We start from the raw sequence: 23,876 nt of genomic DNA, 5'->3' as shown, positions 1-23,876 counted from the left end.
CTCGCTGCAAGGCGCCGGTGCGGGCGTGCTACTTGTCGCACCCACCGGAGAGCACCTCAAGTACGTAGTCCGAATGCACTTTCCCAAGGAGCAAGCAACCAACAATACTGCAGAATATGAAGGATTGCTTGCCGGTCTCAGGATCGCAGCAGACCTTGGGATCAAGAAGCTCATTGTCAGGGGTAACTCACAGCTTGTCGTCCGCCAAGTGAACAAGAACTATCAAAGTCCGTTGATGGAAGCATATGTAGATGAAGTGAGAAAGCTAGAAGAGCACTTTGACGGCCTACAGATGGAGCATGTCCCGAGAGCTCAGAATGACATCGCTGATGGCCTGTCAAAGTGCGCCGCACTTAAGTTACCTGTGGAACCAGGGATCTTTGTGCTCAAGCTGACTCAACCGTCCGTAACGCCATCAACTGGACAGAACAAGAAGAGGAAGTTGATTTCTGGTGACTATTTTCCGGCAGAGCTCCCTGAAGCCGCCGCCAAGAAGGTCCCCAAGATCAACGCCAAGGATGCTGAGGAGCAGTCTGCTCCGGCAAGCCTTATGGTTTGTTCCGTCGTAGCAGACGCTCCCGACAAGCTTTGCTCCGGCAAGCTTGCCGGGGAACATCAAGCTCCGGCAGAGCCGCAGGTTCTTGCCGTAGAAGCGGATGCTCCCGCAGCAGCAGATGTGCCTTTAGTCCTTGTTGTCGAGCCACAAGCTCCAGCATGGGCACAGCAGATTGTCCATTTCCTTCAGACAGGAGAACTTCCCGAAGAGCAAGAAGAAGCGGAAAAAGTAGCCCGGCAGTCAAGTATGTACCAGTTTGTCGACAGCACACTGTACAGAAGGAGACTCAACGGTGTGAAATTGAAGTGTATTCACCGGGAAGACGGACAAAAGCTGTTGGCAGAGATACATGGAGGCATATGTGGTCACCACATTGGCGCAAGAGCACTTGCCGGCAAAGCGTTCCGGCAAGGTTTCTTTTGGCCGACAGCCCTCCAGGATGCAACTGCACAAGTAACCAAGTGTGAAGCGTGCCAGTTCCATTCCAAGCAGATACACCAGCCAGCTCAAGCTCTCCAGACGATCCCTTTATCCTGGCCATTTTCGGTCTGGGGGCTCGACATCCTCGGCCCCTTCCCCCGAGCTGTCGGGGGCTTTGAGTACTTGTACATTGCAATCGACAAGTTCACAAAGTGGCCGGAAGTGGAAGCAGTGAGGAAGGTGACAGCACAATCCGCAGTCAAGTTCTTCAGGTCGATTGTTTGCCGTTTCGGGATCCCTAACAGGATCATCACCGACAACAACACGCAATTCACGAGCCGCACCTTCATGCAGTACGTCCAAGATCTTGGCGCCAAGGTCTGCTTCGCTTCTGTTGCTCATCCGAGAAGCAACGGTCAAGCAGAGAGGGCAAATGCTGAAGTGCTGCGCGGGCTTAAGACCAGGACTTTCGACAGGTTGCGCAAGTGCGGAAGGAACTGGATCGAGGAGCTGCCAGTGGTTCTTTGGTCGATCAGGACGACGCCAAATCGAGCCACTGGCCAGACACCTTTCGCTCTAGTCTATGGAGCAGAGGCAGTTCTCCCCACGGAACTCGTATACGGATCACCTCGAGTGCTCGCTTATGATGAGCTTGAGCAAGAGCAGCTGCGACAAGATGACGCGCTGCTCCTTGAGGAGGATCGTCTTCAGGCTGCTGTACGAGCTGCTCGATACCAGCAAGCTTTGCGCTGCTACCATAGCCGCAAAGTTAATGCCAGAAGCTTCGAGGAAGGCGACCTTGTTCTTCGGCGTGTTCAGTCCGCCAAGAATTCCAACAAGTTGACGCCGAAGTGGGAAGGCCCTTACCGGGTGAAACGAGTCACTAGGCCCGGCGCTGTCCGCCTTGAGACCGAAGATGGCATTCCGGTGAGCAACTCCTGGAACATTGAGCATCTTCGTAAATTTTACCCGTAGGGCGCGGTTGCCGGAACCCGTTCCGGCAACTACCTTTTGTACAAGTCTTGCCGATGTTGCATGTAATCCTTTGTACAAAGCCGGGCGCAGATCCCGTGCATAAGTAAAGCTCATGTGCTCCGCACATCTTGTCAATTTCATGCTTTTTACTTTATATTTGCATGCATTATCTGACACTTTGTGCAGCACCTACCCCTGGTAAGCAATAACGAGCCGAAAGGCTCCATATCTTTATTTTCTCTTCTTTCTTTTTCTGAACAAAGGAAAGGAAGGTTCCCTCGCACACAAGTTTGCCGGGGGGAAAGGAGAAGATTATGATGTGGAACAGGCATCGTTCAAGCAAATTTCGCCTTGCCGGGAAGCAAGCGACAGAAAAGCTAAGTTGCCAAAGTTTGGGCAGTTAGTTTTATTAAGTTATCTTCCTCGAACGACCGTGCTTTGTATGGAAAACCTGTGCGCGGAGGAACCAACTCGTAGCTAGTTGCGCCCTTACTTTGTTTCGAGTCCGCTCAACAACTTAAGTGTGCTGCAGCTAGTCGCGACAAGGTTTCTTGTCGGAAGCGGCACCGCCAGCAGGCTGCTGACGTCCCGCACTCAGCGCTCGCGGCTCGGGTGCCTGCGCCGACAAGTTCCCTAAAAGCGTAGGGTAAAAACATACAAAGGAAGGAATCTAGTAAAGGAAATAACGTAGCAATCGATACCAGAAATAAAGTTATATTACAAGATAACTTGTCGCAGCTCTAACAGATTGATCTCGTAATATGACCAGCAGCGACAAGGAGAAAGAAAAAACGGGCGGCCTAATCTACGCGATCGCCCTCAACCCTCTTGATCTCGCTCACCTTGTCCACAATGGGTGCGACAAGGGCCTTGAGCGCATCTAGATCGGCGTCCGGTGGCAAGGATTTGAGGACGTTGGTGAGGTTGAGGCCTGGGTTGCGGAAGGCCACCTTCACCAGCACCTTCTGAAGAACTCCCGCGCAAATCTTGCGTGACTCGTCGGCCAGCTGCTTTGGGATCCTCTCCCGGAGTCGCTGGAGGGCCGTCGCCACGCCTTTGAAGAACAGGCTGAGCTTGGCGCTGGGTTGGAGATGCTCGTCGGAGGGATACCCAAAGTCCTCCATCCCCAGCTGCGCCAGCTCCCCATCGATGACTGCGGCGATATTCACTAGACCCTCGGTCCAGTGCTCCACAGTCTCTCTAAACAAGTTCTGGGTAACGACAATGCTCACCAGCAGCGCCTCGTCGGCCTTGATCTTATCCGACAAGGTCACCTCTCGCTCCCTGGCAACGTCCAGCGTCTGAGTCAGCGTAGCCGGCTTCAACTCGAGATCCGCGTTGGAGTCCTTGGCGGCGCTGAGCTCCTTGCCCCTCTCAGCGAGAAGACCCTGCAGCTCACCATGGGCGGCAGCATCCTTCTCGCGCTCACGCTAAAGCACGGCAAGATCTTCGCCGCTCGCCTTGAGATCTGCCTCCAGCTGCGCCACCTTTGTCTCCAGCTCCTTCTTGGCGGCCTCAGCAGCTGCGGCGGCGTCCTTTGCTTCCTGGAGGGCCCCGCCTATTGCTTGCTCACACGCAGCAAGCTCCTCCTCGTGGCTGTCAAGATTGACCTTGCGCTGCGCCAACTCTCCCTCCTGCACAGATAGCCTCTCGGTAGCAAGCCGCTGCTGCTCTTCAACCTCAGCCTTCGCGAGGAGGAAGGCTTTCCTCTCCTCGGCGACTTGCTCCCGCTCCTCTGCCAAGCTCCGGAGAGTTTCCTGCCTGAGACCCCGGAGCTCCTCCGCGTGCTTCTCGATGTCGACTCCCGCCCTCGCGACGAGTGCTTCTTGGGACGCCAGCTTGGTTTGTCGGGCGCGGTAGAGCGACAGCAGCTTCCGCAGCAGTCGCTCCTCCTCAGACTCGCCGCTGCTGCTTGGCGCATCGACCAGCGCCAGCCCAGCGGAGGCGAGCACCTCCTCGTCAAAAGCTTTTCCTTCGACCGGCGCCCTGGAGCTTGACGCCCAGGGAAGCTTGATGAAGATACCATCGCCGGCCTTCAAGTAGGCGCCGGGCTGGGGCTCTTCGGAGCCTGGTTCCGCGGCAGCGGCGGAGGGATCGACGGTCGGCGCAGCGCCTGGCGCTCCTGCGGCCTCAGGGCCGTCAGTGCGATCGCCCGACCCCTCGCCAGCTTCTGCAGCGGCAGCCTTGGCGGCCTCTTCGCCGGCGGGCTCATCAGCACCGGCCTCTTCTTCAGTGGCGGCGGCGTCGTCGTTGTTGCCGCGCGTGCCTTCCTCGCCGGCGTCCTCGGTTTCCATTGGCTCCGCAGCAGATGGATCTGAAGAACGAAAAAGAAAAAGGAAGAAAAGTCAAGCAAAAATCCAAGAAAGGAAATTCAGAAGAAGAAGAACCCAAGGGAAGATTTCAGGCAAGAAGATTACCTGTACTAGGATCTGCGGTCGCGGTCTCAACCGCCGGAGGATCACTGGTATCGTCCCTTGCCGGAGAACTGTCCCTTGCCGGGGAGTTCTCCCTTGCCGGAGAGCGCTCCCTTGCCGGGGACTCCTCCCTTGACGGCGTAGTCGAAGCAGATGGCACTTCGGGAGCGGCTTCCGTGCCCTCCTGGTGAGGCTGTTCTGCTCCTACACAATCCATCGGTCAAGATATCAGCAAAGAAAAGAGCAATCATGAGCGCCTGTCAGCGAGAAGTAAACCATGTACTTACGCTGGGGGCTGCTTTGGGGAGTAGCTTCCGGGTCCGTCAAGGTGGTCTCAGACACACCACCTGCTGACACGGTGGGGTCATCTTCGATGACAATCACCGAGGCCTTGGCTCTCTTCGCCGCTCTCTGGGCCAGCGTCCTGAAAAGGAATGGGTTCAGATCGAAGCAAGTCAAATACAAGACAAGATAGCAATAATTTAAGAACAACAAGGACAGCAAGGGGATCTTACTCTTCTTCTTCGTCGTCAGAGCTGAGCGCGGAAAGATCAAAGTCCGGCTCGCCTCTGGTGTGGCGAGTAGGCTCCCTCGCCCGCTTGGTAGGGGCAGTGGCGGTGGACCGGGAGGATCCCGTTCCAGTTGCCGCAGCAGCATGAGGCGCTCCCGCGGCAACATTGCTTGCCGCGGTAGAGCGTGTCGCACGGCTTGGCGGCTGTTGGCTCGTTTGCCGCCCCGCTACGTCCCCGGCCCTGCGGAGACGCCTTCTTGGCGGGGCCGGGGGCTCCGCCTGCGGCAAGCTGTCTGAAGGCTCGGGCTCTTCCTCGTCGGGCTCGCTCGGCTCAGCTTCAGGGCCGGCAAGATCTTCCTCGCCGGCAAACTCCTCGCGCTCGGCAAGGCTTGCCGCCTCTGCTGCCTCCGCCTCCTCCACGGTGAACCCAAATTTGCCCGCGGCAGCTGCTGCCGCAGCCTCTCCCGTCCTAGTGGTGATGCACTGCAGCTCCGCGTCGGTAGTGTCGTGGGTGAGGCTCTTCTGTTCATCGGCGCGGACCGACACTTCTACCAAGTCGTTGAAGAACGCCCGCACGACATCATTCGCAGGTTCTTGCCAAGTTGGGGCGATTCCGTGCGAATCGCACAATGGCATCATTGCACGGATGCGGTCAAGTGAAGAATTGTTGCACAGCGGAACGACATTCCGCGGCAACATAAAAGGGTGCTGAGGGTCGCGCTTGAACAGCTCCAGAAGCACCGCGTCGAATTCCAAGACCGTGAAATTGAAATTGAGGCCCGGGCGCAGCCTCATGATATCCGCCGAGTTCTTGAACTCCCAGGCGGGTCTCCTCCTCTCCTGCAGGGGGGCGATGCAGCGGCGAAGGAAGTCTGCGCCAACTGCGCCAACAGTAAGCCTGGCAAGCCTAAGGCGAAGGATCCGGGTGACGGCAATCTTCAACCTGTCGTCCTCCGGGGCCACATTGCTCCAATCATTGCCGCGCACTACTGGGGTTTGGCGCAGGGCGGTGAAAGGTTGCGGGTTCTCCTCAACGATCCAGCACCATTCTGCCCTCCACTCTTCCCATTTGCTGCGGAGCTCGCCCTCCAGATACGCTTCCTTCTTGCCAGTTCTTGAGATCCAAGCGATTCCTCCGGCAAGGGGCTCTCCTCTCTCGACCTGGGGCATGAAGAAGTGGCGGAAGAGGGCTACATTTGGGTGGACTCCGACAAAGTTTTCACACAAATGTGCGAAAACTGCCATGGTCAGAACGGCGTTGGGGGTGAAGTCAAGAAGGCGGAACCCGTAGGTGTTCATAATGTCGCAGAAGAAATCAGAAAAAGGCGGGCAGAGCCCGCAGTAGAAGAACAGCGCGAAGAAGGGGTACCCGCTTGGAGCCAGTTCCGAAGCTGCGGCCGGGAGCACCCTCGTGCGCGGATGCGCTCGCGTCTCCGTTGACCAGAAGAGGTAGTAGTACTCCCTCAGCTCCTGCGCACCGAGCTGAGGGGGGAAGAGGGCCCGCTCCTTCCGCAGCGCCGCGAGCCACTGCGCCTCGGCCGACTTCACGCCCTTCCCCTTGTCGGCTTTTGGAGCCATGGCGGAGGTGGTGGGGGAGATCGGCGGCGTTGGTGATGCTGGTGGCAATGGGGGGCGGAGCGCTGCTCTCTTTCTGCTTCAAGAAGAAGGGGGGAGCGGCGGAGATTTCTGGAGTTGGAGCAACAAACGACGAGATGGGCGAACTGCCCCTGTTTCCCCTGCTTATAAAGAGGGAGGGAGCAGACGTTTCGCCCTTCCGAATAAAGAAGCCACCCATGATCTCTCCCACCATGCCGCATTCGACGCGTGCCGTTAGGGAGGGCGCGGTGGGTACGGAGCAAGATACGGCGCAACCCAGGCCGCGTGTGCCCGTGCCCTGTTTTGGGCCTGGCCTAACAGCGCTCGGCACCGTGTATGGCCCAGGCCCGGGGGCTCCTGTCGGTGTACTAGAATAAGGGTACCCTAGTATCCCGAACTTGTGCACGGGCAGTTGCAGCGCCCCGCAGCAAGGCTTGCCGGGCGACCGCCAAGGTCCTCCGTGGTTCCTTTGGAGCCATTCAAGAACAAAGTATTCAAGCTAAGGAGACGAGGCCCCGGCAAGAGGAGCTTGCCGGGAAGGCCAACCAAGGCATCCTAAGGAACTTGCCGCAACGCGCCACGCGTCCCGGCAAGGCAACAAGGCCCCGGCAAGAGGAGCTTGCCGGGAAGACTGACCAGGGCATCTCGAGGCCTGGTGGGTGAAAAGCTTCCAGGCGCGACAAGACGACGGCCGCGGCAAGGCGCTTGCCGCGGCAGGCGGCCACTCTGTACCCACGCTCCAGCACATCCACCAACGTGTCGCTCTGGGGGCCTTTCCAGGCGCGCGTGGCGGGAGGTTGTGCAGCCAGCGGTGCGCGGTGGCATGCGAAGCTGACAAGATTGCCATCGTGGCGGTGGCGTCCCTGACGGTACCTTTCTGCACTGTTTGGGCGACACAGACGGGCATTTAATGCCCTTGTCCCCTGCCGTCAGGGTTAGGTAGGATACACTGTACAGGTAACTGTACCAACCACCTCTCTTTTTACATTTGTACCCTTGTCTACGTTGCCACCTGTCGGTGACCCCTTTAGCGTATAAAAGGAGGCCCACGCGCAACGTAGAGGAGGTTCGGCTCATTCCAAAGCCAGAAAAACACTTAGCTCACCCTCGAGCAGGAACACAATACAATCAGACAAGCAGCAGTAGGAGTATTATCTCTCCAGAGAGCTCCGAAGCTGGGTAAACTGCTCGTGTGCTTCGCCTCGATCTGCTCTTCGTGCGACCTCCGCCCCCCGCCGAACCGAAAGGGGCCACGGTCCGCCAGCCCCATAGGTGTTCGTGGATCAGTTTCCCCGACAGAGACGACGACGGCGAAGCTGTTGGACTTGGTGGCTCTGTACGGGGACGATGGTGGACACGGGAACTATGGTGGCGCGGGCACAGCAGCGTCGGCCATGGTGCGGGAGAGCGAGGGAGAGAGGCGGGGGGCGAATGAGGTGTCCACGGGGTTGGGGCGGCGACGTGGAGCTCACCCAGGTGTCCAGGGGCGCGGGCGGCAAGCAGGTGGCGTCGTGGCGAGCTCGTGCTCGCCGGTGTCACCTCTTTTCCTGCCTGGCGAGGACGAAGCAGCTGGCTGGCATGGGCCAGCACAGTGCTGGGCCTGCCAGGTGGGCCGGCCAGGTAAGTGGCCCAGGTAGGCGTTCTTTCTCTCTCTTTTAAATTGTTTTCTGTTTTCTATTTTTCTGTAACTTCTGGGCTTTATTTAAAATACCAAAACATTTTCAAAAATCCTGAAAATAATTGTGGGCTCTATTTGGAATATTCCCAACAGCCCTCTCTTAAGTTCAGAATTAATTGAGCATTTAAATTATTATATAACATTTAAATGCCCAATTGCAAATAGCATATGATTTAATCGAGAGCCCAAATATGACATGGGAAAAGGTGCACCACCTCTGGTTAATGTTTCCAGCATTTTCCAGAAATGATGAACATTTTTTAAAGTCATTTGGATTCACTGAGAATATTTTAGTTGAACCTAGTGGATTCCTTGGATGCTAGGGTTTGGGCAATCCCCATTTCAAATTCATTGAAATTTAAACATGATGCACACATGAGGGGCTAGGCTAGGGCAAACCAGATCTAGGGATGTGACATTCAATATTTTTAGTAGGTGTAGTAGGTTGAGGGGCAACTAATTGTGGTTCCGGTTGAGGTGAAGATACCCCGAAGAAACCCCTCAAAGGATTGTTTTCCATAGTAACAAGTGACAATTAATTTTAGCACGTAGTAATAATGTTTCCTTACAAATTGGGAAAATTTTGTTTTTGCCACTCTAGATTTTGCCAATATTCCTTATGCCACTCTATGTTTTGACATTTCACTTTTGCCACTCTTAGTTTTGGACAATTATCACAATTTCCATTTTGTGGCAAAAGCAAAATAATTTTATTTCATTTTTGCCACCCTTAGGTTTTGACAATTATCACAATTGCCACTTTGAAAATTTTGCTTTTGCCACGGGAATGGCAATTGTGATAATTGTCAAAAACTAAGAGTGGCAAAAGTAAAATGTGAAAACCTAGAGTGGCATAAGGAAAATTGGCAAAATCTGGAGTGGCAAAAACAAAATTTTCCCTTACCAATTTCCACTTACCAAGAGCGCTTCACTCCCCGGCAACGGCGCCAGAAAATAGCCTTGATGACCCACAAGTATATGGGGTCAATTGTAGCCTTTTAGATAAGTAAGGGTATCGAACCCAACGAGGAGCAGAAGGAAATGACAAGTGGTTTTTAGTAAGATAATTTCTACAAGTGCTGAAATTGTAAGTAATAGAGTAGTTTGATAGCAAGATAATTTGTAACGAGCAAGTAACGGTAGTAGTAACAAAAGGTGCAGCAAGGTAGCCCAATCCTTTTGAGGCAACAGACAGGCCAAAATGGTCTCTTATGATAAGCAAAGTGTTCTTGAGGGTACAGGGGAATTTCATCTAGTCACTTTCATCATGTTGGCTCAATTCATGTGCGCTACTTTGATAATTTGGTATGTGGGTGGACTGGTGCTTAGGTGTTGTTCTTACTTGAGCAAACCTCCTACTTATTATTAACCCCCTCGCAAGCATCCGCAACTACGAGAAAAGTATTAAGAATAAATTCTAACCATAGCATTAAACTTTCAGATCCAACTGGTCCCTTACGGAATAGCGCATAAACTAGGGTTTATGCTTCTGTCACTCTCGCAACCCATCATCTAATAACTACTCCACAATGCATTCCCTTAGGCCCAAATATGGTGAAGTGTCATGTAGTCGACGTTCACATGACACCACTAAGGGAATCACAACATAGATATCATCAAAATATCGAACACATATCAAGTTCACATGATTACTTGCAACATGATTTCTCCCGTGACCTCAAGAACAAAAGTAACTACTCACAAATGATAAACATGCTCAAGATCAGAGGGGTATTAAATAGCATAATGGATCTGAACATATAATCTTCCACCAAATAAACCATATAGTAACCAACTACAAGATGTAATCAACACTACTAGTCACCCACAAGCACCAATCTATAGTTCCAGTACAAAGATTGAATACAAGAGATGAAGTAGGGTTTGAGAGGAGTTGGTGTTGTTGAAGATGTTGACGAAGATAGCCTCCCCAAGATGGGAGAGTTGTTGGTGAGGATGATGACGATGATTTCCCCTGGCGGAATCGCTCCGCGGGAGGACAAAAGTGCTCCGGCCCAGGTTCCGCCTCGAGACAACGACGTTTCATCCCAAAATTCCTCTCCTTATCTTTTTTCTAGGTCAAATTGACTTATGTACCAGAAGAGGGGCACAGGAGGTGGGCCTGGGTGAGCACAACCCACCAGGGCGCGCCTGGGCTCCCTGGCGCGCCCAGGTGGGTTGTGCCCACCTGGTGGGCCCCTTCTGGTACTTATTGACTCCAAAAATTCTTATTTATTCCATAAAAGATCCTTATAAATTTTTAGCTCATTTGGAGTTGTGCATAATAGGTAGCCTGACGTAGCTTTTTCAGGTCCAGATTTCCAGCTGCCAGAATTCTCCCCTCTTGTGTATACCTTGCATATTATGAGAGAAAAGGCATTAGAATTACTCCAAAAAGCATTATTATGCAACAAAACAACATAAATAACAGTAGGTAAACATGATGCAAAATGGACATAGCACATACACACATGAGCAAAACGTTTCAACCGAACAAATAGAAAGATAGGGGCTTATAATTTCGCCTCCCAACTCATTTATCATAGAGATAATTGTCAACAATAATAAATCATGATCAAATATATTTGACTGGTCATATGTGCCTAGATCTTTCCCCACCTCATGATGCTTGCCAACTAGAGAATAATCGAGGTTGAAATGAGAATTCATACTATTGACTCTTTGCATAAAAGTAAATACTGAAAAGTAAAAGATAGGCCCTTCCCATAGGGAAGCAGAGGTTGCCATGAGCTTTTTATTTGGATGACCAAGCTCTTAATGCAAAGGTATGTCACGTTATATTTCCCCTTATGATAGCAACCTTTATTATGTAGTTCGTCGCTTTTATTACTTTGCCATCACAAGTTCATACAACACTCAATTTTCCCTTACAATAAAAGATCAAACATATTTAGGAGCAATTTTTATTGCTTTATGCACCGATGACAACTTACTTGAAGGATCTTATTCAATCCATAGGTAGGTATGGTGGACACTCATGGCAAGAAACTGGGTTTAAGGGTTTTTGGATGCACAAGTAGTATCTCCACTTAGTACGAATTTTTGCCTAGCAAACGATTCTATGCAAAGAACACATGTTGGAGGATCTATGACAATATATCTTGTTTGCAAATAATACACAACCATAACTCTTTACGTTGTCTTCCTTGTACAACTTCAACAAATTTGCTCAAGTTTGAAAATGTAACATCCCAAATTTCCAATTTGGAATGTTATACATTAGATCATCATTGCATATCATATTTTATTGCATTTTGGTTGATCCTAGAAATTCCACGCAACTCAAGGACCCACGGAGAGAGTTGAGGATTTCGATATTTCCATAATAGATTTTTTCTCAAATCTTGGAAAGAGGATCATTTGGTTTTAATTATGTTTCTCTCCGAATATTTCATATATGAAAATAAAAGAGAGGGGATAAAATGACTTCTCCAAAATAAAGAAATAATGGAGGACAAATATTAAAAGCAAATAATAATTTTATTCGGAGTTTTATTGCAATTTTATTTGAATTAGAAAAATTGCACGTTTTAAAAATTGCATTTTTAGGCCAAGAAAATGTTCACCTTGTTCTAAATATTCCATTTAGGCGGCGAAAATTTGTTTTGGCATTTTTAGATTTTTCTTTTATTTATTTGGATTTTTTTCGTTCGGCCGTATATTTTTTTAAAAAAAGTTCCGCAGCCTGGCTGGGCCGAAGGCCCAGCCGAGCCGGGCCAAGCCCGCGCCGCCGCCGCCTCCCCACAGGAGGGAGTCCCCGCCACCGCCAAGGCCGACTCTGACTGGGGCACGCCTCCCGAGGCCGACCTCGACCCGGTGCCCCCTTCCCCAAGCCTCGCGCCCCCCGTCTTAAATAGCCGCAGCCACCACCCGCAGCAGCCCCAGCTTGTCCGCACCGCACCCTGCCGCCGGTAGCCGCCGCCGTCGCCGCCTAGCTCCGCCGCCGTCGCGCGCGCCGCCGCCGACCCCACCCCGTCGACGCCCCGCCGGACCTCGCCGGAGGTATGCGCTGCCGCCGCCGCCGTTCGTCGTTTTTTTTTTGAGAAAAACCGCTTGTTTTTTTTTTGAAAAAACTAGATCTAGTTTTTTATTAGATCGGTTTGGTTTTTTCGGTTTAGTTAAATAGCGGACGATTCGTCCATACGTTCGTTTAAGGAACGAAGTTCATCCGTTAGCAGCAAACAGCGAACGTTCGTTTCTTAGTCTGTTCGTCATTTTTTCTTTTTCCATGGGTTTTCCGTGATTATTTTGGATCGCGATGTCTGCCCTAATCTTCATTTTAGTTTATCTTTTCGGTCATTTATCGGAATTAGGCAATTCAAGCACCTAAATATTCGTCTCGATGCCCTCTTTCTGTTTAATCAACTTGAATAATATTTTGGTACTGTAAAGTTTGACTTTAGTCCAGATTAGTAAACGGATCTTGTTTCTTTCGCAGTTTGAGGTTCGTTGCTTCGTTTGATTTGTTTCTTTTTGCAAACTGGAGTTCTTTAGTTGAACATTCTGGTTAGATCTCTTATTTGAGTTTTACTCGTGCTTCTAGTTGGGTGCTTATGTATGCTATTGTTTGTTTGCGATAGAGTACCCGGAGTGCGAAGCGTGCTACTACGAATCTCTAGGTTTTGCGGATCATCAGGAAGGCAAGTAACACTTTGATCATACCTCTTTACTACCCAGTTTTATTGCATTACATCAACCCTCAAACAATTGCATGGTTAGGATCTGATTAACATGTGGGTTTTGGGAAGTAGATGATGAGGGAGAACCTATTGTCATGTTTATTATCAAACCTTTGGGAGTTACTTCTACGTGATGCTTATATTGGTATGCTATGCTCGTAGATGTGGTTTGGGTGACTGTATCCATGACAGATGTGAGTATTGTTAATTAATGGTTAACTTAAGGTGGCTACTTAAATGCACATCTGGGTGGATTGCTTGAGGCACCCTGGAGTACCCAGTGGTTGTCAGGGCACTTGGAGAATCCAGTGTTGTCCTAGGATATCCCGGAGTACACGTGTGATCATCCTACGGTCCGCCACCCAGGCTCAAAGGGATCATAAGATTATTCATGCTAGAAACTTCCGTGTGCAGCTACAAGCCAATATGGGCTCTAGCATAGCTGAGTAAGTTGCATGAAGCTCTTGAAGAGGTACACTAGCAGATGTAGTGGGTTGTAGGTGGTACTATCTACCCAGAGTAGAGAGTTAATGCTTTAGAAAGACTGTGTCTCGAATCTCTGACCATGGATGTATTCAAGTCTTGTGGGGAAAAGTGCGCAAACCTCTGCAGAGTGTACAAACTAATCATGGTTAGCCGTGTCCCCGGTTATGGACATCTTGACTATCTGGTTCTTGGATTATCATGTTGATCTCATCACTCTAAATTTAATTTGATTTGGTTTAATGATGATGCTTAATTGGGATTGAGTTGGAGGAACCTTCTCAATGTTGTACAACCACCATGATAGTTAAATAAAATTTATTCCTTTGTTGTAGGAAAAAATTGGCTTTATGCAAAGCTGTAACCATAGAGCTTTCCACCAGCCATATATGCATGTAGTGATAGCAATTATTCTGTTCATTACTCTATGTGTAACATTGCCAGCATATTCCATGTGCTGACCCGTTTCGGGCTGCAACGTTTTATGTTGCAGACTTTTCAGACGACGAGTAAGGTGCCATAGGTCATTGTCTTTCACTCAGCTATGCCGTTGGAGTTGATGGACTCACTTTATCTTCCAAGCCTTCCGCTGTTATCATTTTTAGATTGACTTAAGCCATATTATTGTAATAAGCTCTCTTTTGAGACATTCGATGTAATAAGTGTGTGACTGAAACTCTGTTATAAATCCTCGAGTACTGTGTGTGTCAGCATTACCTATCCAGGGATGACACTGATGCACAGAGACTAGACTGTTTGAGGTCTGGTCGCTACAGAAAGTAATTAATGGGTATTCACAATCATAGAAGATTTCCGAGATAATATATTTGCATGTGAAAGTTCTCTTCCTTATACTAATAATTCATGAATTGCTTGTATGGCCAATATTGCCGCGGGAGGGAGTCCCCGCCGCCGCCGAGGCCGAGTTCGGCCGGCACACGCCTCCCGAGGCCGACCCCGACCCGGCGCCCCCTTCCCCAAGCCTCGCGCCCCTCCTCCTAAATAGCCACCGCCACCCGCCGCAGCCCCACCTCCTCCGTGCTGCACCCCGCCGCTGGTGGCCGCCGCCGTCTCCGCCTAGCTCCGCCGCCGCCGCGCAGCTTCCCCGCCGCCTCCCGTTGCCGCGCCGCCGCCCTCACCCCGCTGACGTCCCGCTGAAGCCTCGCCTGATAGGATCTCACTCAGGAGTATATGGATTAACAGCTCAATCTCTCGAATACACGCTCGATTTGGTTACAAGAATGGAGATGCGAGAACTAGGGTTCGAGGAAAGGGGACGGTAGCCGCCGCCGGTTCGTTCGGTGATCCAGTGGATGGGTGGAGTTGCTGGAGGCGGAGGGTTAAGTAGCAGCAGTGCGGGCCTGGGCTGCGTTCACCCACTTCGGGCCCAACAGCCGCTTGTTGGCCACTCGTGCATGCTTCGGCCGTGCACCGTGGGCTGGACTCGCTTCAGGGCCTTCAGGGTTGCTAACATCCTCCCCTCCTTGACCAGCGGCTTGACCCCAAACCGCTGCCAAAGGAAAACGAGTGCTTCTTTATCCTCCCAGGTGACTCCCATGGTTGCAGGGTTGGACCATCGAACCTGGACTTGCTCCACCACTGCCCCGCTTCGCTTACGCCATCTTGTTTGCAGAATCTCCATAGGCACCGCCAACTCATCAGTGCAAACGGAAAGCACAAGGGTAACAGCAGTACCTGGCAGAAGTGCTTGACGGAGTTGCGAGACGTGGAAGACTGGGTGCACCTTGGAAGACGCCGGCAGTTGCAATTCGTAGGCCACGTCGTTGATCTTGCGAATGATGGGGAATGGTCCAAAGAACTTGAATGACAGCTTGTGGTTGGCATGGGGAGCAACCGCTGTCTGGATGTATGGTTGCAGCTTCAAATGCACTTGATCGCCAACTTGAAATGACCGGGCCGAACGTTTCTTGTCAGCCTGATCTTTCATGCACTGCCGAGCTCTATGAAGATGTTGCTGGATGAGATCCTGAACCACACGACGCTCCTCGAGCCACGCTTGGAGAGATGGAACTGATACTGTTGTTTCTGCTGTGAGCCCCTAGTGCCTCGGTTCGTGCCCGTAGAGTGCCTTGAATGGCGACATTCCAATAGCAGAGTGCAAGGATGTGTTGTACAAAAATTGCACAAGAGGAACCCAGAAACTCCAGCACCTTGGACACGCATGCGTAAAGCAGCGCAGAAAGGTCTCCAGACACTGGTTGACACGCTCGGTTTGCCCGTCAGTTTGCGGGTGATTGGCAGTACTCATCCTCAGTTCGGTGCCTGCATATCAAAACTGTTCTCGCCAAAACTGACTGGTGAACACCGGATCTTGGTCAGAGACAATGGCACCTGGGAATCCATGGAGCTTGTAAATCTGTGACATGTAGAGTTGGGCGACTTTCGCTGCAGTGTACGGGTGTGCCAGAGGCAGAAAATGAGCAAAACGAGTCTGTTTATCCACCAGAACCAGCAAGCAGTTGAACTTTCCCGACTGAGGCAGGCCGTCAATAAAGTCCATTGTGATGAGCTCCCAGGGTTGCGATGGAATCGGCAAAGGTGTGAGTAAGCCTGGGGAAGCCGCACGGTCTGGTTTGGCCTATTGGCATGTGGGGCAACATGCAACGTACTGTTTGACGTGGGTTTTCATTTTGGGCCACGCAAACAGCCGGCGCACTCGCTTGTATGTGACTGGAAACCCCGAGTGGCCCCCAAGAGCGCTGTCATGGAATGCAGAGATGATGCATTGTTGTAAGGCCATTGACGCTCCCAGCCAAATGCGGTCCCGGAAGTGCAGGATGCCTTGGTGCAGACTGAATCTTCCCTTGGGATCTAGACGAACAGCTAATTGCTCAAGCAGATTCTGCGCATGGGGATTGGCATTGTAGCTGTTGACAACATCCTCCAACCAAGCTGGCTGACAAGAAGTGATAGTGACTAGCATCTCCTGTGGTCTTGCATGTGAGAGAGCATCGGCAGCAGAGTTGTCTGATCCTTTCTTATACTTGATGCAGTATCGCAGCCCCAAAAGCTTAGTGAAGGCCTTTTGCTGCCATGGTGTGGTCAGTCTCTGCTCCTCCAAGTGCACCAGGCTGTGTTTGTCAGTGAGGATCAAGAATTCAGCATGTTGCAGATAGGGTCTACAATTGTCCACAGCCACTAAGATTGCTAGGTACTCTTTCTCGTAAGCCGAAAGCCCCTGGTACCGTGAGCAGAGGGCTTTGCTCATGAATGCTATAGGATGCCCTCGTTGCTGAAGTACTTCCCTCACCCCTTTGTCCCTGGCATCAGTTTCAATGACGAATTGTTGAGAGAAATCTGGCAACGCTAAGACTGGAGCTGTGATCAGTTTTGTCTTCAATGCTTGAAATGCTTGCTCTGTGATGGATGTCCAGACAAAAGGTGTCCCTTTCTTGAGCAGATTAAACATTGGTCGTGCGATCATTCCAAAATGTCAAATAAAATGCCGGTAGTACCCGGCAAGCCCTAGAAACCCTCGCACCTCCTTGACATTAACAGGTGTTGGTCATTCTGACACACTTTTGACTTTGCTTGGTTCTGTTGCCACTCCTTCTGAACTGATAACGTGCCCCAGATACGTCAGTTCCTGTTGGCCGAATGCACACTTGCTTAATTTGGCCTTCCATTGATCTCTGCGCAATAGGGTCAGGACCTACCGAAGATGTTCCTTGTGCTCTTCTAGTATGTGGCTAAAAATGAGGTTATCGTCGAAGAACATCAAGACACACTTTCTGCTGACTGGTTTCAGAGTAGTATAAACTGCTCCATTGAATGTGGCTAGCCCCCCTGCCAGACCAAATGACAGCACTTTGAATTCAAAGTGACCAAAATGGGTCTGGAATGCTATCTTGAATTCATCACCTTCAGCGATCCGTATCTGGTGATATCCTGCTCGCAGGTCTAGCTTGGAAAACCATTGAGCCCCTTGCAATTCATCCAACAATTCCTCGATTATAGGAACCGAAAACTTTGCCACACATGTAAGGGCATTGAGCTGCCTGTAATCAACACACATTCTCCATGTGCCGTCCTTCTTCTTGACTAAGATCACAGGAGAAGAGAATGGACTGTTGCTGGCTTGGATCACACCTGATTTTAAAAGTTCTGCAACTTGCCGTTCTATCTCATCTTTCTGCTCTGGTTTGTGCCTGTATGCTCTTATACTGAAGGGCTCAGCTCGTGGCAGGAGCGTGATCTTATGGTCGCACGAGCATTTGGGTGGTAACCCCTCTGGTTCTCCAAACACATCGACGAACTCTTCCAGAATGGTTTGCAGACAGTCAGGAATAGACTGCCCTTCCGTTTGCTCGTCAGATATGGGACACAGATGCACTATATGACCGACTGCCTTGTTCTTACACAAGCTCTGGAGTTGAACTGCGTTGACCAGAAGACAGGTGGAAGATTCAGCTTCGTGCCCTTGCCGACTGACTTTGCCTTGAGGGGACTGAAATTCCAAAGACTTAGCGCGCCAGTCAACCGTCATGGTACTATGGGCTTCCAGCCAGTCCATTCCGAGGATTGCATCATAAGTTCCTAGAGCGAGGACCTTCAGGTCAGTGCTAAAATTGTGTCCTTGAGTGTACCACTTGCAGGCTGGCACCACCGCAGAGCATAGCAGTTCTCCACCATCCGCCACTCGAACATGACAGGCGCGTGGAAGAGGGCACGCGCCAGACAGGGTCGTCGCTAGCTCCTGATCAATGAACGGATTAGTGCTGCCAGAGTCCACTAACATGAGAACTTCACGGCCTTGGATCCATGCACGCAATTGGAAGGCCTTGGCAGAAACCCCTCCTGACACTGCTGAGAGAGAAATGGCCATGACTGTATCTTCAGGTGGAGGCAGTTGCATGTTAATGGTGTTGTCGATGCCGAAGATGTCCAGGAGATCCTCGACAACGTGCAGTTGAACTGAAGTGGGACAGACATGGTCTTGCCCCCACTTCTCTCCGCACTTGAAACACAGGCCGCGGGCACGACGATAACGCCTTGAGCTTGGTGGATTCACCGCGTGCAGCGTTCGTGCCGCGGCGATCAGTCGCCCCCGCTGTGGGTGTAGGGCGACTTGGAGGTGGCGGCAGGGGTAGCGGAACCGCTGCCTTGGCTACTGCTTCCGGTGGCCTGGGCAGGGAGCCGAAGATGCCGCCCAGTACCTCCTCTTGCAAGAGCGCCAAGGAACATGCCGTGTCCAGATCGGGAGGCCTCTGGACCAGCACCACAGCCCGGATGTCCGTCCTCAATCCCTCCACGAAACGAGTGAGAAAATAGTAAGGATGGATATAATCAGAATAAGAACTCAAATGATTAATAATCAGCTCAAATTTTTCTATATAATCAGCTACTGAAGCGGTTTGTCACACAGTATAGAACTGGCGAGTCAACATCTGGTGGCGATCTCGCCCAAAACGGGTACACAACAGGGATGTAAATGCTTCCCAATCGAACTCCGATAGGCATTTCTGGATTGTCTGCAGCCAAACTGACGCAGTTCCAGAAAAATTGAGCGCCGCCATCGGAACCCAAAATGCGGTGTGAATGCCGAACATGGAAAAATACTGCTCGCACAATGTTTTCCAGAGATTCGGGTTCTCCCCCGTGAACTGAGGAAATGAAATAGATGGGTGCGCTTGGCCTAATCCAGCAAGCATCTGGCTCGCATGAGCAAACGGGGAGATCATAGACGGGGACAAGAGGGAAGCGGACTTACCGCTTGCCGGGAGCGGCGGCGGCGTCTGGAACGGCACCGCCGACTGCCGCCGTGTTAAGTTGAAGACGCCGTGGCCATCGGGCCCTCGTGGAAGAGTCGCCGCGCTAGACACGGGTCCGGTGTGGATCCCGTGCGTCGCAGGCGGTTGTTGCTGTGGATCTTGCGATGTGGGTGGTTCCTCGCCTTCCTTGGGCGCCACAAGCTGAACAAGTTGGAGCGCGGCCACCGTGTCACTCAGATCTGCCACCCTACGCTCCAGATCGGGCCGCCACTTGAGTACCTCGTCGATCTTCGCCGATGTCACCTGCTGGGCCTTGGTTTGTGCATCCATGGAGGCTTCGATCTTGGCCTCCAGCCTGGTGAGGAACGCAGAAACGCTTGGATCCATGGCTTCGAGGTGCGCTCAGGCTTGATGCAGGCTTTTGGTCTCGACGAGGCGCGCCAGAGTGAAGCGGAGAGGGTGGGGTTTGGTCTCTGATACCAGATGATAGGATCTCACTCAGGAGTATATGGATTAACAGCTCAATCTCTCGAATACAGGCTTGATTTGGTTACAAGAATGGCGATGCGAGAACTAGGGTTCAAGGAAAGGGGAAGGTAGCCGCCGCCAGTTCATTCGGTGATCCACTGGATGGGTGGAGTTGCTGGAGGCGGAGGGTTAAGTAGCAGCAGTGCGGGCCTGGGCTGCGTTCACCCACTCCGGGCCCAACAGCCGCTTGTTGGCCACGCGTGCACGCTTGGGCCGTGCACCATGGGCTGGACTCGCTTCAGGGCCTTCAGGGTTGCTAACATCGCCGCCCCACCGGACCTCGCCGAAGGTATGCGCCGCCGCCACTGCCCTTCTTGTTTTTTTGAGAAAAATCGTTCGGTTTTTTTGAAAAACCTAGATCTAGTTTTTTTATTTGATCGGTTCGGTTTTTTTCGATTTAGTTAAATAGCGGACGATTCGTGCGTACGTTCGCTTAATGAACGAAGTTCATCCATTAGCAGCAGACAACGAACGTTTGTTCATTAGCCTGTTCGTCAGTTTTTCTTTTTCCAGGTTTTTTCCGTGATTATTTTCGATCGCGATTTCTGCCCTGATCTTCGTTTTAGTTTATCTTTTCGCTCGTTTATCGGAATCAGGCGATTCAAGCGCCTAGATCTTCGTCTCGAAGCCCTCTTTCTGTTTAATCCACTTGAACAAGATTTTGGCACTATAAAATTTGAATTTAGTCCAGATTAGTAAACGGATCTTGTTTCTTTCGTAGTTTGAGTTTCGTTGCTTCGTTTGATTTGTTTCTTTTTGCAAACCAGAGTTCTTCAATTGAACTTTTTGGTTGGATCTCTTATTTGAGTTTTACCCATGCTTCTAGTTGGGTGCTTATGTATGCTAATGTTTGTTTGTGATAGAGTACCTCAAACAATTGCATGGTTAGTATCTGATTAACATGTGGGTTTTGGGAAGTAGATGATGAGATATAACCTATTGCCCTGTTTATTATCAAACCTTTGGGAGTTACTTTTACGTGATGCTTATATTGCTATGCTATGCTCGTAGACGTGGTTTGGGTGAGTGTGTCCATGACATATGTGAGTATTGTGAATTAATGGTTAACTTCAGGTGGCTACTTAAATACACATCTGGGTGGATTGCTTGAGGCACGCTGGAGTACCCAGTGGTTATTAGGGCACCTGGAGAATCCAATGTTGTCCTAGGATATCCCAGAGTACCCGTGTGATCATCCTAAGGTCTGCCACCCAGGCTCAAAGGGATCATAAGATTATTCATGCTAGAAACTTCCGTGTGTCTCCACAAGCCAATATGGGCTCTGGCATAGTTGAGTAAGTTGCGTGAAGCTCTTGAAGAGGTAGACTAGCAGATGTAGTGGGTTGTAGGCGGTACTATGTACCCAGAGTAGAGAGTTAATGCTTCAGAAAGACGGTGTCTCGAATCTCCGACCATGGATGTATTCTAGTCTTGTGGGGAAAAGTGCGCAAACCTCTACAGAGTGTACAAACTAATCAAGGTTAGCCGTGTCCCCGGTTATGGACATCTTGAGTATCTGGTTCTTGGATTATCATGTTGATCTCATCACTCTAAATTTAATTTGATTGGGTTTAATGATGATGCTTAATTGGGATTGAGTTGGAGGAACCTTCTCAATGTTGGACAACCACCATGATAGTTAAAAAAATGTATTCCTTTGTTGTAGGGAAAAATTGGCTTTATGCAAAACTGTAACCATAGAGCTTTCCACCAGCCATATATGCATGTAGTGATAGCAATTATTCTGTTCATTACTCTATGTGTTACATTGCCAGCATATTCCATGTTCTGACCCGTTTCGGGCTGCAACATTTTATGTTGCAGACTTTTCAGACGACGAGTAAGGTGCCATAGGTCGTTGTCTTTCACTCAGCTATGCCGTTGGAGTTGATGGACTCACTTTATCTTCCAAGCCTTCCGCTGTTATCGTTTTTAGATGGCCTTAAGCCATATTATTGTAATAAGCTCTCTTTTGAGACATTCGATGTTATAAGTGTGTGATTAAAACTCTGTTATAAATCCTAGAGTACTGTGCGTGTCAGCATTACCGATCCAGGGATGACACTGATGCACAGAGAGTAGACTGTTTGTGGTCTGGTCGCTACAGAAAATAATTAATGGGTATTCACAATCATAGAAGATTTCTGAGATAATATATTTGCATGTGAAAGTTCTCTTCCTTATAGTAATAATTCATGAATTGCTTGTATGACCAATATTGTGATTGTCAAGCTTCAAAAGATTTCACTTTCTAAACCCAATATGAAGCTACTACTAGGCATGATATGAACATATAATTTAACTTCATGATATTCAATTCATTCAACAATTTACTCATAGGATATAAGTGAAGCACATGAGTAAATGACAAGCTACTACAAAAAGATATAAGTGAACATCAAGCGAGTAGTTAAGTAAATAGGTAGTTAATTCTGGACTCTCTCTTATTTAAAAACTTTCATATCTAAGTGTTTTATTAAAACAACAAGCAAAAGAAAAGAAAATGGCATTCCAAGAATAGCACAGCTCATGTGAAGAAGCAAAAACTTAGGCTCAACCGATACTAACCGATAATTATTGTGGAAAAAAGGTGGGATGCCTACTGGGGCATCCGTAAGCTTAGATGCTCGAGACTTCTTGGAATATTATCTTAGGATGCCTTGGGCATCCCTAAGCTTGAGATTTTGTGTCTCCTTAATTCCTTTTATATCACGGTTTCCCTAAATCTGTAAAACTTCATCCACACAAAACTCAACAAGAACTCATGAGATAAGTTAGTATAAATCCATGCAATAACCTTATCATTCTATACTGTAGCAAATCACTAAAATTATTATTTGACATTGCATACTAAATGCCTCTGGATATTTAATACTCCTATCCTCAAATAGAATCATTAAACAAGCAAACATATGTAAAAAGTGCAATAGGATCCATACTTATTCAACTTAAAAATTCAAAAAAAATTAACACACTGTAGAAAATTTATCAGAGCTTACTGTGCAAAAAGTTTCAACATTTTATCACATTCTGACTTTTTTCTCAGGAATTTTTGCAATAACGACAAACTTTCTGTTCTGAAACAGCAACTCATATACTTGCAAAATAAGCATGGTAAAGGCTATGCTTGCCACTTTTCTTGAAAAGAAGGATGCAAAACATTATTCTAAATAACAGAAAGCAAATCCTAACAAAATAAAATGACGCTCCAAGTAAAACTCATATCATGTGACGAATGAAAACATAGCTCCAAGTGAGGTTATCGATAATGTTAAAGACGAAAGAGGGGATGCCTTACAGGGCATCCCCAAGCTTAGTTGCTTGGATCTTCCTTGAATATTACCTTGTGGTGCCTTAGGAATCCCCAAGCTTAGGGTCTCACCACTCCTTATTCTCCTCATATCGACATCTCACCCCAAAACTTGAAAAGTTCAATCACACAAAACTTAATGGAACTTCGTGAGATAGGTTAGTATGATAAAGAGCAAACCATTTCACTTTGGTACTGTCAAAGACAAGATTCATAATTGTTTCCACACAATGCCTACTGTATCATATCATTTCCACAATTTATATTGAGCAATATAAGCCATAGAAACTAGGAAACAAGCAAACTATGCATTGAAAACAGAATCTGTCAAAAACAGAACAGTCTAAAGTAATCTGTACTCCAACCATACTTCTGTAACTAAAAAATTCTAAAAAAGGGATAATGTAGGGTATTTGTATATCTATCACCTGTGAAAAATTCAGATCAAAAGCTTACAGTGAATTTTAGAAATTCATGGAATGGGTGCGAAAGTTTCTGTTTTTGCACAGATTCAAGTCAATTATCATCCACACTATCCCAAAGGCTTTACTTGGCACTTTATTGAAACAAAAGCAATATAACATGATTACTACAATAGCATAATCATGTGAAAAAAAACAGTAAATAAAAGTGTTGGGTTGTCTCCCAACAAGCGCTTTTCTTTAATGCCTTTTAAGCTAGGCATGATGAGTTCAATGATGCTCGCATAAAAGATAAGGATTGAAACATAACAAGATCAGCATGAAGCATAATTTCCTCTCTCATAATAATTTTCAGTAGCATCATGAATAGATTCACCAATATAACCATCACATAAAGCATTCCTTTCATGATCCAAAAGCATAGAAAATTTCTTACTCTTTATGGCATACATGTCATCATAATAATCATCATAGGTAGCAACATTATTATCATAGTCAATTGAAACCTCTTCAAAATAGTGGATGTATCACTAAATAAAGTCATGACCTCT

The sequence above is a fragment of the Triticum dicoccoides genome, chromosome 7B (genome assembly GCF_002162155.2).
Source record: "Triticum dicoccoides isolate Atlit2015 ecotype Zavitan chromosome 7B, WEW_v2.0, whole genome shotgun sequence".
Lineage (NCBI taxonomy): Eukaryota > Viridiplantae > Streptophyta > Magnoliopsida > Poales > Poaceae > Triticum > Triticum dicoccoides.
This window is presented reverse-complemented; position numbering follows the sequence as displayed.